Here is a 13,718-nt window from a genome sequence, read left to right on the forward strand (position 1 = left end):
TACATGCTTACGTGGCTTTCATATCTAAAGCCCATGAGGGCGGCCTACAAGGAGGAATACAGATATATGAACCAGCGTCAAATAACAATTCTCACAGGAATTGATGAGGCCAGCAAACACAAATAAGAGTAAGGAAGATTGTAAGAAGTAAATTTAAAAATGTATTTCCTGCATCCAGCTCTCAGACAGTGTGTTAAGTGTACTTGAATGAGACCAAGGTAGGTCCTATGCAGCTATACAGCAAGTCTTACATTTCAAAGGACTTAAAGCAAACACCACAGAGAAAGCATGTTACCTGACCACCGTGGACATTATATAGAATCATAGAAGGGGCCAGCACTGTGGCAGAGTGGGAAAGCTTCTGTCTGTGGTGCCCGCATCTTATATGGGAGCTCGTTCAAGTCCTGGCTGCTCTAATTCCTATCCAGCTCTCGGCTGTGGCCTGGGAAAGCACTGGAAGATGGCTCAAGTCCTTGGGCCCCTGGACTCACATGTGAGACCTGGGAGCAGCTCTCCGCTCTGGCTTTGGATGGGCCCAGCTCCAGCTGTTGTGGCCATTTTGGGAATGAACCAGTGGATGAAAGACTCTCTCTCTCTCTCACTTTCTCTCTGTATATCTCTAACTTTCAAATAAATAAATAAATCTTTAAAAATAATTGTAACAAATAGCAGTAAGCTTCCAAATACTTCAAAATAAAACAGAACATTTCTAAACTCATGAACAAATAAGAAAACTTTGAAGTTCCTTAGATTTTTTTCTTCCTCCTGAATAAAGATTCAGGAAAACTCTGGCTTGGTTTCAGCCCTTGTGGACATAAGTAAACAAGCTGATGGGAGGTATGGATCCTTCTTTCCCCTCTTTCCCTCCCCTCCCTACCCTTCTCTCTGTCCCTCTCTCTCTCTGCTAACCCCATTCCCAAATAAATGTTTACAAAAGCAATGGGTACCAAAAATCAGTAATATCAGCATATAAATCAAGAAAATCACTAATTAAACAAAGTCAAAAGTTAAGTCAATGATGAGACTTAAGGGAGAGAAAACAAATTTACCAAAACCTGAAAATGAAAAGGGAGATGCTATTATCAGGTACCAGAAACTCAAAATACTGTAAAATTAGTTTGTCAATACACTTTAAAAGTTAGATAAAATTGCTAAATTCTTAGAAAAGGATAACTTACCTAAACTAATGGAAATAAAAATATTAGTAGCCTGATATAATTGCATTAAATTCCTCATTAAGGCTGGCGCCGCAGCTCACTTGGCTAATCCTCCGCCTGCGGCGCTGGCACCCCGGGTTCTAGTCTCGGTCAGGGTGCCGGATTCTGTCCCGGTTGCTCCTCTTCCAGTCCAGCTCTCTGCTGTGGCCCGGGGAAGGCAGTGGAAGATGGTTCAAGTGCTTGGGCCCTGCACCTGCATGGCTCCTGGCTTTGGAATGGCACAGCGCCATTTGGGGGGTGAACCAACGGAAGGAAGAATTTTCTCTCTGTCTCTCTCTCTCTCACTGTCTATAACTCTCTCTCTCTGTCTCCCTCTCTCACTTTCTCTAATTCTGTCCGGCAAAAAATAAAATAAAATAAATACAAAAATATAAAATAAAATAAATCCCTCATTAAAATATCCCAGAAAGGGGACTGGCGCTGTGGCATAGAGGGTTAAGCTGCCGCCTGCAGTGCTGGCATCCCATATAGTCACTGGTTCAAGACCCAGCTGCTCCACTTCTGATCCAGCTCTCTGCTATGGCCTGGGAAAGCAGTAGTAGATGACCCAAGTCCTTGGACCCCTGAACCCATGTGGGAGACCCAGAAGAAGCTCCACCCATTGCGGCCAATTTGGGAGTGAACCAGCAGATTAAAGACCCCTCCTTCCCTCTCTGTGTCTAATTCTGACTTTCAAATAAAAAAATAAATCTTTAAAAAAATATATCCCAGAAAGAAAACTTTTGGCCCAGGTTCCTTTAGCAATTATTTCTTCAAGATACTTAATTTTGTTCTTTTTCAGAAAATATAAAAGATAATAATTCACAATTGTTCACATGTTAGTAAAATACGAACACAAAAAACAATAAAGTAGTTGTTAGCAAAATGGCAAGGTCTTATCTGTGGCGCCATCTTAGGCTCTGGCCCTGTCACCATCTTGTATAGTAAGCATCATTCTAAGCCCAGTCTGGCTCACTAGAAGTCGGTGACCAAATGGCCCAATCACAAGCGTTAGCTCCACCCTGACCCTAACGGGATTTGCTGCTCCCACTTCATATCTCTGCAAAGCTATTTAAGATCTGTTCTCCCAGTTAAGGCTGCTGTTCTCTCCGTGCACTGGGAGACAGCCTTTCGGGTTTCGCCCACCTGACAATAGACCTTTTCCCTTACTCCAGTGTTTGGTGTGTTTTTGTGGTGACTTTTCCTTTTAGTAGTATTATAAGTCAGTCTTTGCCATGAACATAAATGAAATCTCACATGGGATATTAGCTAATGAAATCCAGGGGCAAGAAGGAAATACATACAGTGAATGAATAAAAGTTCTTAAAAACTGAAATAACTGGGGCAGGTGCTACGATGCAGCAGCTTAGGTCACTGCTTAGGAAACCCACATCTCATGATGACATGTCTGGTTTGAATTCTTGCTACTCTGATTCAAATATAGCTTCCTGCTCAACTACTTGATTCCTGATGCCATGTGGGAGACCAGGATGTAGTTCCCGACTCTGACCTGAGCCAGTCCCAGCTGGGCAGTAGCAGCCATTGTGGAGCAAACCCATGCACTACAGATCTCTGTCATTTACTCTGTCACTCTGCCTTTCCAGGAAATAGAAATTTAAAAAATTGATTCTTATTTAGCATTCACTGAACCTAATATTCAATTTTTGGCTATTTTGATAAAGACATTTTTAAAAATCATTTATTCGCTTATTGTTTCTTTAAAAACTATTTCTGATCATCTTAGTTGGCAAATGTTAGTGAAACTGGTGCCATCTTACCTGAGGTGCCAACTTGAGCCTCAGGCACCATTTTAAGCTCTGGCCCAGTCGCCATCTTGTACAATAAGTTTCAGTTTCTCCAAGATAAGTTTCCATTTGCTAAGTAGCCGGACTTACCAGAAATCAGGTGGACAAATGGCCCAATCATAAGCGCTGCATTCACCCCACCCATTGGAATTTACTGCTCTTACTTCCTTAGGTCTGCTAAGCTATGTAAGACCTAGTCTAGTACGGGCTGCTGTTTCTTTTGAGCACCGATAGGTAGTCTTGTCAACCGACAATTAACTTTGCCCTTACTCAGGTGTTTGGTGTGTTTTGTGGTAGCTATGCAGTAAAAACGTATTTCACCCCCTTCACCACATGTAATTATAGCACAGGTCTAAGGAAAATATACCAAAAATAGAACATACATTACTGAATTAATGAGTAAAACATTAAAAATAATAGAACATTTCCCAGGGAATGTACACAAACCACTGGAACCACATTTGGTGCCCGTGTGAAGAGGCACCAATCTGCATTATTTTCCTTATTCCATGACCTACATTATATTTCAGTGTGGACTAAAATCTGGGGCCTAATGGATAAACAGTGAGATAGACCATAGCCCTGAAATTTAGGTTTCTGTTTCCATTACATAGTAGATCCAAATCCTGTTTTAAAACATGATTGGAAAGCAAATCTAGCAACACATTTGAGAAACTTAGATTACTAACATAGGCAACCATGAAGAGAGAAATGCCTGGTGTTGCTTTCTTCTGCTATGCTCCATTCTTCTTCATTAGCAGAGCAATTATGGGACAAGTTCGTTGGACATCGCTAACCTTGTAGTTTTCCAGCCATTTATTCAACAATTGTGCATAAGAAGGAGGTTATCAATTAAGAAGGCATGCTACCCTCTCCTTTCTAGAGATGCCACATCTGAGAACTGGCTAAATAGTGAATAATCTCACCATCAAGAATTTCAGCCAAGTTCACCTCAAATATTTCTTAAACCCATCCATTTCTCCCCATCTCCACTAACACTGCATGTTATAACAAGGTCTCATGGTGACTCACCTAGGCTTCTCAAGTAGCCCACTAACAAGTGTGCTCAGATCTACTCTTTGCTTCTCTAAATCTTTCTATTGCATCTAGCACCATTTACTGAAAATTAACTCTGTGATATTCCTATGGATAAAACACCTGATTGGATTTTCACTGATATTTTTACTCTAAGAATATTGATTATGATGTAGCATAGCATCCTGCCTGGGAAAATCCACATTTTTCTTATAATTGTAAGTTAATGATGTAATTACCTAGCTCAGGAAATTCAAAGAGGAAAAAGAATATGCGCAAAGTAGAAAAAAGGAACAAACAAATCAAGAAGAAAACATGGAGGTTTAACAAGGTCAGAACTTGGTTCTTTGAGGTAACAAAATTAACAAATCTTTAAGAAGATCGATCAATTGAAAAGAGGGAAAATCTTGAAGGTAATATATGTGTAGAAAGCCAAAACTATAAATTTATCAGGGACTCAAGCCATAAAATATTTTATTCCAGTACATTTGAACACTTAGGTGAAGAGATAAGCCCCCAAAAATACCAAGTGAAAAATCTTGTCTATAGGAACTCACAAATTGTGTGTTTTTGTACCATTGAAAATTGTAACTGTAATTCACCCCCCAAATAACAAGTTCTCAGTATTTTTAGTTCTCTGTATATCAACATTCATTGAATAGAAAATTCCAATTGAATACAATTTTTTATAGAAAAAAAAGAACTGTCCCATAATTATTATGTGAGATTAGCACAACTTTGATATCAACATCAAAAGAAGACTGTATGAAAGAAAGTTCACAGGGCAAGCCCACTAATGAAAAGAGTTGCAATAATCCAAAAGCTTTCTTAATACCAAACACTGAATTCAAGATAATTAATCATAGCTAAGTTGAATATTCCAGGAATTCCAGAGTATTTCAAATTGGAACAATGGAATGAAATACTAATGGCAAATTAACATATCTTTCAAATGGATGAAGAGCATTTCATAAACTGAACATCCTTCCACATTTAACTTAAACATGGTTTATCAATTTTATACATATAGTATAAATTAGCGAGAGAAGTTTATAAAGTTTATGTGATGAAGATGTTGCCAAAAACATTAAAACAAATCCCTAAACACTGAAAAATTCATATTGCCTTGGTATTAATCATGAAACAAAATAAGCATGCCTGTTAGCATCACATATTTTAGTAAGATCATAGACACTGAAATAAAAATTAGTGTGAAGAATTAGATCCAATACCAGTGTCATCATGAAACACAAAACTATCAAAAACTACATTTGTTAGGTAAGATACTTCATAAGTTCAGCAAAGTTACATTTCCATATCTGCACAGAAACAGTAATAATGTAAGTTAAGATACTATGTCCCATAACATTAAAAAAAGTCAAGAAAACTAACAAAAATGCTAAGACATTGTTCATAATTAGATTCCTACTTTACCAAATATAATATTAAGCTACATGAAATTACCATTATATTAACTCTACATGGTTTATGGCCTTAATTTTCAAGTCAATATATAGGTGAGCATTTTAATGTCCTCAGGGGAGGACATTTTATTAAGACATGCCAACATGTGTTATAAAAGATAATTTTAATAAATTAATGTTAATTTAAGAAAACTTGTTTTTCCTACACATTAATGTACTGATGTCACAAAACACAGACTGGATGAAAATACTCAGGACACAAACAGATGCTACAAAATATTAGTAATGAGAGTACATAACACACAAGCAGTACAGATGTTGGGGTAGAGGTAGGGAGGAGAAAAGGAAAGATGAGGGTTAGCAGGAGTGAGGGAAGGAGGCAGAGAAGGGAGAAGCAGGAGCCCAGTAATCAACAGATATTTCAGACAAGCCTAACAAATATTTAGATGATGAGAGGCACTAGTGTTCAGGAAGTACAAAACTAAACCACATTGAAAATGTGTTATTCTATAATAGTATACACGCTAAAGACACTTGCACATGTTCAGCGGGAGGCCTGACAACATTGCCAGTAATACTGCAAAACTGTGAACAGCCTAAATCTTGTGTTTGTGAACACCAGAACAGATAAATTTGCCATGGCAGGCAAATAATAAGTAAGTAAGTAATCTGGGCTGGCATTGTGGCGATTTCAGAGAGCTAGTTCCAGTCCTGGCTGCTCTGATCCTCATCAATGTGCCCAAGGAAAAAAAGGGGATGATGGCCTGAGTACTTGGGCCCCTACCAACCACATGGAAGACCCAGATGGACTTCCAGCCTCCTGACTTTGGCCTGGCCCAGACCTCACTGTTGCAGCAACCTGGGAAGTGAACCAGCAACGGATGTCTCCCTATCACTCTGCCTTTCCTATAAATATAAATAAATATTTTAAAGAGTTAACCGATGAAACTGCCAATTAATGAGTTTATAAATTACAACTATAATAACTAATGTAGATTAACTTTATAAATACCATTTTAAAGGGAATAAAGTAGATTACTATAGATAATACATTTTTAAATGGAAAAATCTAAACGTGTGTATGTGCACACATATATGGTTACACTTATCATACAGACATATATGCATATAAATTTTCGTATACAAACACACACCACAAATCTGTAAAAACAAAGGCATCACCAATTTCCATTAATCATTAGCTTTCAGGACAGGCTTTTGCCATGGCAGTAAAATCATTGTTTGGGACACCCACATTCTGTTTCCGAGTACCTGGTTTAAGTTATGGCTACCTTACTTAGGATTCTTATGATTTCAGGTTCTTGCTAATGCAAACTCCGGGAGGCAGTAAGTTATGGCTGTAGCACTTGTGTCCCTACCACCCACAGAGAAGACCTACATTGAGTTCCAGGCTCCTGACTTCATCTGGCACAGCCCTGGATGGTTGTGTGCAGTTGGGAAGTAAACCAGTTGGGAAGTCTCTCTCCATCTCTCTTCATATCTCCCATTTTCTCTCCACCTTTCAAATAAAATGAAAATACAGGAATAAAAGTTTTCAAGACAGCTATTCTCTCATAAGGACAAGATTGCAGGCAGGTATTTCGAATTAACTTTTAATATATTCTTAATTTAGAAGCAGAGTACACTGGTATTTATGTTATTACTGTTTAGTATGTACCAATTTGTTGTACATGCTATTTATGTGTTTAACTTACTTCATATTACCAATAAAAATAAAATGTTAATTCAGTTTAACAAAGAAAATGAACTTAAGGAGAAAGGACCTCTGTCAAGGTCAACACTTACTAATGATTTTAAGCAAACAATAAAATTTTAACATATGTTATTTGTCAAAGAAGTATTTTTCAACTTGATAAGGAAAATTGTTAGAAAGTACAGTAAATATTCTTAGTAGAAAAACTAAAAAACATGGCCGGCGCCGCGGCTCACTAGGCTAATCCTCCACCTAGCGGCGCCGGCACACCGGCTTCTAGTCCCGGTCGGGGTGCCGGATTCTGTCCCGGTTGCCCCTCTTCCAGGCCAGCTCTCTGCTGTGGCCAGGGAGTGCAGTGGAGGATGGCCCAAGTGCTTGGGTCCTGCACCTCATGGGAGACCAGGAGAAGCACCTGGCTCCTGGCTTTGGATCAGCGTGGTGCGCCGGCCGCAGCGCGCCAGCTGTGGCGGCCACTGGAGGGTGAACCAACGGCAAAAGGAAGACCTTTCTCTCTCTCTGTCACTCTCTCTCACTATCCACTCTGCCTGTCAAAAAAATGTTTAAAAAAAAAAAAAAGAAAAACTAAGAAACACATTTCCATCATATTATCTCCCATGTAACACTTCAGAAATATCACTCCCATGTAGCTCTAGAGAAATATGGCCAAATGTTGCTGTTAGAAATAACTTTTAAGGAGTATTATGTAACAAACAAAATTATAATCATTTGCCATTGCTATGATTTTTCTACATAGAATACCCAGGAAATTTCAGAAGACAGTTTGCAAATCAGGTAGGTAATCATGTTTGTGGAATATAAACATCAGTTTAAAACAGGATTTCTTATAACACAAGGAACAGAAATTGAATTGTATAAAGGATACCATTTAGAGTAGCATCTACAGCTACAATGAACCCACAAAAGAGTGAATAATAATTTATAGAAATATTGAGAAACATTAGTGAGTGGAGTGAGTGTCCTGACACAGCAGGGTAAGCTGCTGCGTGGCACACCTGCACTCTGCATCAGAATGTGAGAGACTGAACCCCAACTCTGCTCCAATCTGCTTGCTCATGTGCACTTTGGGAGGTAGCAGATGATGCCCCAAATACCTTAGTCCCTGCCCCACACAGGGGAGACGCAGTCTTAGTTCCTGGCTCCTGTCTTTGGTCTAGCCCAAGCCTGGCTATTGTGGGCATTTGAAGACTGAACCAGTGGATGGAAGATCAGACTTTTTCTTTCTATTGTTCTGCCTTTTAAATAAACTTAATAAGCTCAAAAAGCCATTATTGACTGACATCAAGAAGATTAAAATAAAGTTAAACCATGATAACTGAAAAAAAAATCAGTATTTCAGGATGTCAGTTTTATTTAACTAAATCTGCAAATTCAATGTAATTTTGACCCAAATTCCAGAGACATTCAAACTGATTTTAGAACAGATGTAGAAAAACAAAGGGCTAAGGACTACCAGATTTAAAATGAAGAAGCATATGAGTCTTAACCAGATATTAGATTTCATTATATGCTTATAATAATGACAGCAGGTTATTGGTATAGGGATGAACAACCAGACCAAAAATGTCTTAAAGATTAAAGCAGATCAATGCACATGTGAAGACAAGAAATATGGCTCACTAAGCATAATAAATTTCTGGAAATGGGAATGAATATTCCCCATGGGAGAAAGTGTAATCAATCGTACATTCAGTCAATTCATTTATAAATCAAATCCAAATATATTAAAGTCTTAAAGTAAAGAACAAAAGTTAAAATGATATAAGAAAATATAGAATATATTTTAACCTCAGAGCAGAAAATTAAAAAAAAAAAATTCTATCAACTCTAAGGGGCACTCCTAAGTTAGAAACTAAAGCTAATTAATCAACCTAAAGAGAAGTTACTTGATTATTTTATATATATATGTTACTTGATGTATAATATATATGTACTATATATTATATAATGCAAATGTGTATTTAGGACAAGCAACTTGTGACAATTCTTAAAATATTAAAAAAATTCAATGAAACCATTTTGCATAACAATATTTGATAAAATTGCACATTTGTGCATATCCCATAACTAAGCATTTCCACTCCTTAGAGAAACAAACTATTTGCACAAAGGTACATAGTATAGTGGGAAAATAAATTTTCCAGGTATAGAAAAGGGAAAATGATATTCACCAATGGGAGAACACATATTTTCACATATCAATTGCACAGATCAAATGGAACTAAAGAATCCAAAGCCATGTGTTATCATGCATAAATTTTACAATCATTATATTTGCTACAAAATCCAAGATGCATGTATTTTATACTTTGTGTATATGTAACATTAAATATATGAAAATATTTCATAGTTCATTGAAAAATTCACTTTTCAAATAATATGTAAGAAACTCAAATTCTAATAGTGCTTACTTCTGAAGAGGGAAGCTGAAGGAAACAGGGTTAGGAAGGGAACCAAAGGGCTTCAAATTTAATTTTAGTCTTAATCTAATTATTTTAAATATCAAAAAAAAGCCTAAAAAAATATTATTAAAGTTGCTTGATATCACACACATATGCGTTACTTCAACTCTGAATTTATGCCTGAAAAACATCATAAAATAATACACTGAAAGCTCAAAAAAATTGCATTCTATTTTATTTGCATTGGTCATACGTTTAATACAAGACTATAAAAATATATCTTTTCCATCTCTTCCAGCCCTGTATTTTGTTCCAAGCTATAATTTAAACAGGATTTAGGCCTCAAACTCAGGCTGATATTTGGATCCCAACTTCTTAAAAAATTGGTACAAAGAAAATTAGGAAAATACAATTATGGCCATTAGGAGGCGGGCTTAAGTAGGAGTTCCTTAGGTGTTAGGCTGGTACACTCAGTAGGTGCTTCTCAGCAGAGGGTTGTTAAAAGCCTGCGCAGACCCACTTATCTCTGCATTCTGGCTCACCATGCTATCTTTCCTCGGAAGGTGTTCTGCCACCTGATGCCACCTTCTGTTGACAAACCAATAGGCTTGTACTTGTAGCTCCAAAACTGTGAGCTTATAAACCTTGTTCCTCTACAAATTTACCCTGTCTCAGGTTTTTACAGTAGTAACAATAAGTTAATACATGACGAAAATAGTTTCAATTACTTTAGCTGAATCTTCTCTATTCCTAGGTTATATGCTATCAGTTACTTTGAGATCTTTAATGATTGTCTAGTAGTAACCATTTGACATCCTTCTATACACATACACACTTAAGTCCAGTAAGTCAAGTTATATTAGTTTTTAATTCTTCTATCATTTGTTTTTGAAGATTTTTACAAACTTCTTGTCTTGTTCCTAAAACAATAGCCTTTAAACACTAGATTTTTGTGAAAAGAGCCAACCCTTCCTTGGCTGTCTCCCACTTGCTGTCTTTTTTATTTTCACATTTGTTGTTTGTTAGTTCAAACTAAATCCACCTTTTCAAACTATTAATAAAGCCCCCACGCTTTGTGTAAGGATGAACCCAAATATCGAACAAATATCGAACTCTACCTTCCTTATTGTTATTGTTACATAAGCATATTTCACTGTAGAGCCAAGTAATATGCTACATTTTTCCTCATAGAAATTTTTGTTACTGTTTTGAACTTTGAAATTGCTTTCATTTTCCTTCTGGCTAATTCGTTTCACCATAGCTTCATGTTTTCTCAGCCTCATCATGCAATTCTTAGCAGTCTCTTCACTGAGATACCACCCTGTCCTCCTTTGGCTCTTCTGCCAGTTTGTTTCAAACTGCAACTGTTTTTGGACAAATATAAGATTATCATAACTTAATTTTTTCCTGACTGTTTCAACATTTTAGTGTTTCGTGCTCTCATTTCACTATTTTATATCTTCTACTTCCCAAAAACATGTGTACAGAAAGTAAATCCTTGGGCCTGCACCCGCATGGGAGACCAGGAGGAAGCACCTGGCTCCTGGCTTCAGATAGGTGCAGTGCACCAGCCGTAGTGGCCATTTTGGGGTATTATCAAATTAGCTCTCTCAGGGCCTGCTCTGTGGCTCACTTGGTTTATCCTCTGCCTGCGGTGCTGGCATCCCATATGGTGCTGGGTTCTAGTCCTGGTTGCTCCTCTTCCACTCCAGCTCTCTGCTGTGGCCCGGGAAGGCAGTGGAGGATGGCCCAAGTGCTTGGGCCCTGCACCCCATGGGAGACCAGGAGAAGAACCTGGCTCCTGGCTTTGGATCAGCGCGGTGTGCCGGGCACAGCAGCCATTGGAGGGTGAACCAACGGCAAAGGAAGACCTTTCTCTCTGTCTCTCTCTCTCACTGTCCACTCTGCCTACCAAAAATAAATAAATAAATAAATAAATCCTGGCTTATCTGAAAATGAATAAATTATTCCTTTAATTCCTGTTCCAATTGCCTATTTCTACATAAAATATTACCCAACATTTTGTGTGGTGAGACACTCATTTAACATATCATAATTTTGTGAGTGCAGAATTTGTGTGGGCACAGCAGCAGACATTGTTTCTGCATTAATATCTGCTCTGCCTCAGCTGGATTGGCTCAAAGAGCTGGATTTGTTAACTAAGAAACTAACTAACAAAGCCAGCTTGGCAAGGGCCATCCATCTTAAACTACCATTTTCCCCATTTAGTGTCTGCTGGAGTTGAAATACCATTTATGGCTCCATCACACTCAAGTCTGGAGGCTGAGCTGGGGTAGTTTAAGAAGTTAGAGAGGCCCATTATGAGTCTTAGGTGTTCTCTCCACGCTGCTACTTGGACTTCCTCATTTAGTGATCAAGCTGGGGTTGTTACACTTGTATCTGTTAGCTACATTCCAAGGGAGTATCTAGAGAAATCAAGGGACTTGCTATGATTCAGCTTCACCTGTGGTGTAGAATCCCTTCTGTCATATCCTATGGATAATAGGGCCAGTCCACATTCAACGACTTAGAGGCCTAGCCCCTTTGGAGTCATCGTTTCATGGTTAAGCATAATTTTTTTTCTCAGTACTTAAAAGAAATGAACATTTTGGTATTCAGTGGTTTTAATATGATCTATCTTACTACATTTCAATTTCCTATTCCTTTGTAGAGCAATCATGATGCCTAAATATATTTTCATTACATGTTATCTCTATGGACATGAAAAATTATTCAAATACTTAATGTATAACTGAACTTGATGGTAAAAATTCTGTATTAGTCTTGGTGCCTACAAGATTAGGTACTAGTAATAATACAACATAATTTAGCAAAGAGTCACAATATCTCAGTTTAACATAACCTTTTTCTTTCCTTACAGAGTTGCCAATCTAACCCACATAGACTTCAAAGGAAAACCAAAGACAGGTTCTTCCTCTTTTACATTCTTTTTATAAAGTTAAATTTTTCTCTGGAAAAAAAATAAGTATACCAACAAGACTACTCTTGTGTGTGACATCTGTACTGAGATCTCTTGTTAACACTGCATCAGTTGCTTTCAGTTAAGATTGCTGTTGCTTCTAAAAATGACCCTACATCTTTTAAACAGAAGTAAACATCATATAAATGTAATGCAGCAGTTTTTGCTTATACTCATTTCACTTTATTCATTTATCTATTAGCTTATACATTTTTTACAACCAGAATTCTCCCCATTAAATTCAGCCTGCATGATTGCATGTTTTGTTCTGCTTACTACCATAGCCAACAAACAAGATTTTTTGTATAATTTCAGATGTTACTTTCCATAGTTAAGACATTACCACATTTAGTTGCCAACTACAGAATATTTCAGAAAAGTCCTCTGAAATATGTTTCCTTTTCATTTGAAATGTGTTTACTCATTGGGATGCAACATCTCATTTACAAGAGTAGCCCCTGGTAACTCCTGGTGGGTGTGCAGGGGCTGATAAGCTCATTCCAATAAGTCTTCGCTCATAGTAGCATAAAAAGAACAATTCGAATCATTTACTGAGGGCCTGCTTTTGTGCACAGAATCAACAGGAGTGCTTATGTATATGTGTAGTTGAAAAATATCATTTGAAAATAATAACTCTTAGTCTCTCCTTAAGGTCTAAGAAAATTTCAGGCTGTCAAAAGCAATTAAAAATCCTTAGGGGAGGAAATTAGACTTACAGGATAACCAGATTTTAAAGGAATTTTCAATAGTATTATTGACAGGGGCATTTAGGTTAGTTTATTTTATTTTTTTTAACTTTTATTTAATGAATATAAATTTCCAAAGTACGACTTATGGATTACAATGGCTTCCCCCCATACCGTCCCTCCCACCCACAACCCTCCCCTCTCCCACTCCCTCCCCCCCTCCATTCACATCAAGATTCATTTTCGATTCTCTTAATATACAGAAGATCAGTTTAGTATACATTAAGTAAACATTTCAATAGTTTGCTCCCACACAGAAACATAAAGTGAAAAATAATAGATGATTTAGGTTAGTTTATTTTTAATGATGATGATTTCAAAAATACATAAAAATATTCAAAATGGATTCAGATATCCAAGATAAAGACCTAGCCTTGGCCATCAAGAAAGGCAAGCAC

The sequence above is a fragment of the Oryctolagus cuniculus genome, chromosome 14, assembly GCF_051225735.1.
Source record: "Oryctolagus cuniculus isolate XC-2025 breed Fujian yellow rabbit chromosome 14, ASM5122573v1, whole genome shotgun sequence".
NCBI lineage: Eukaryota > Metazoa > Chordata > Mammalia > Lagomorpha > Leporidae > Oryctolagus > Oryctolagus cuniculus.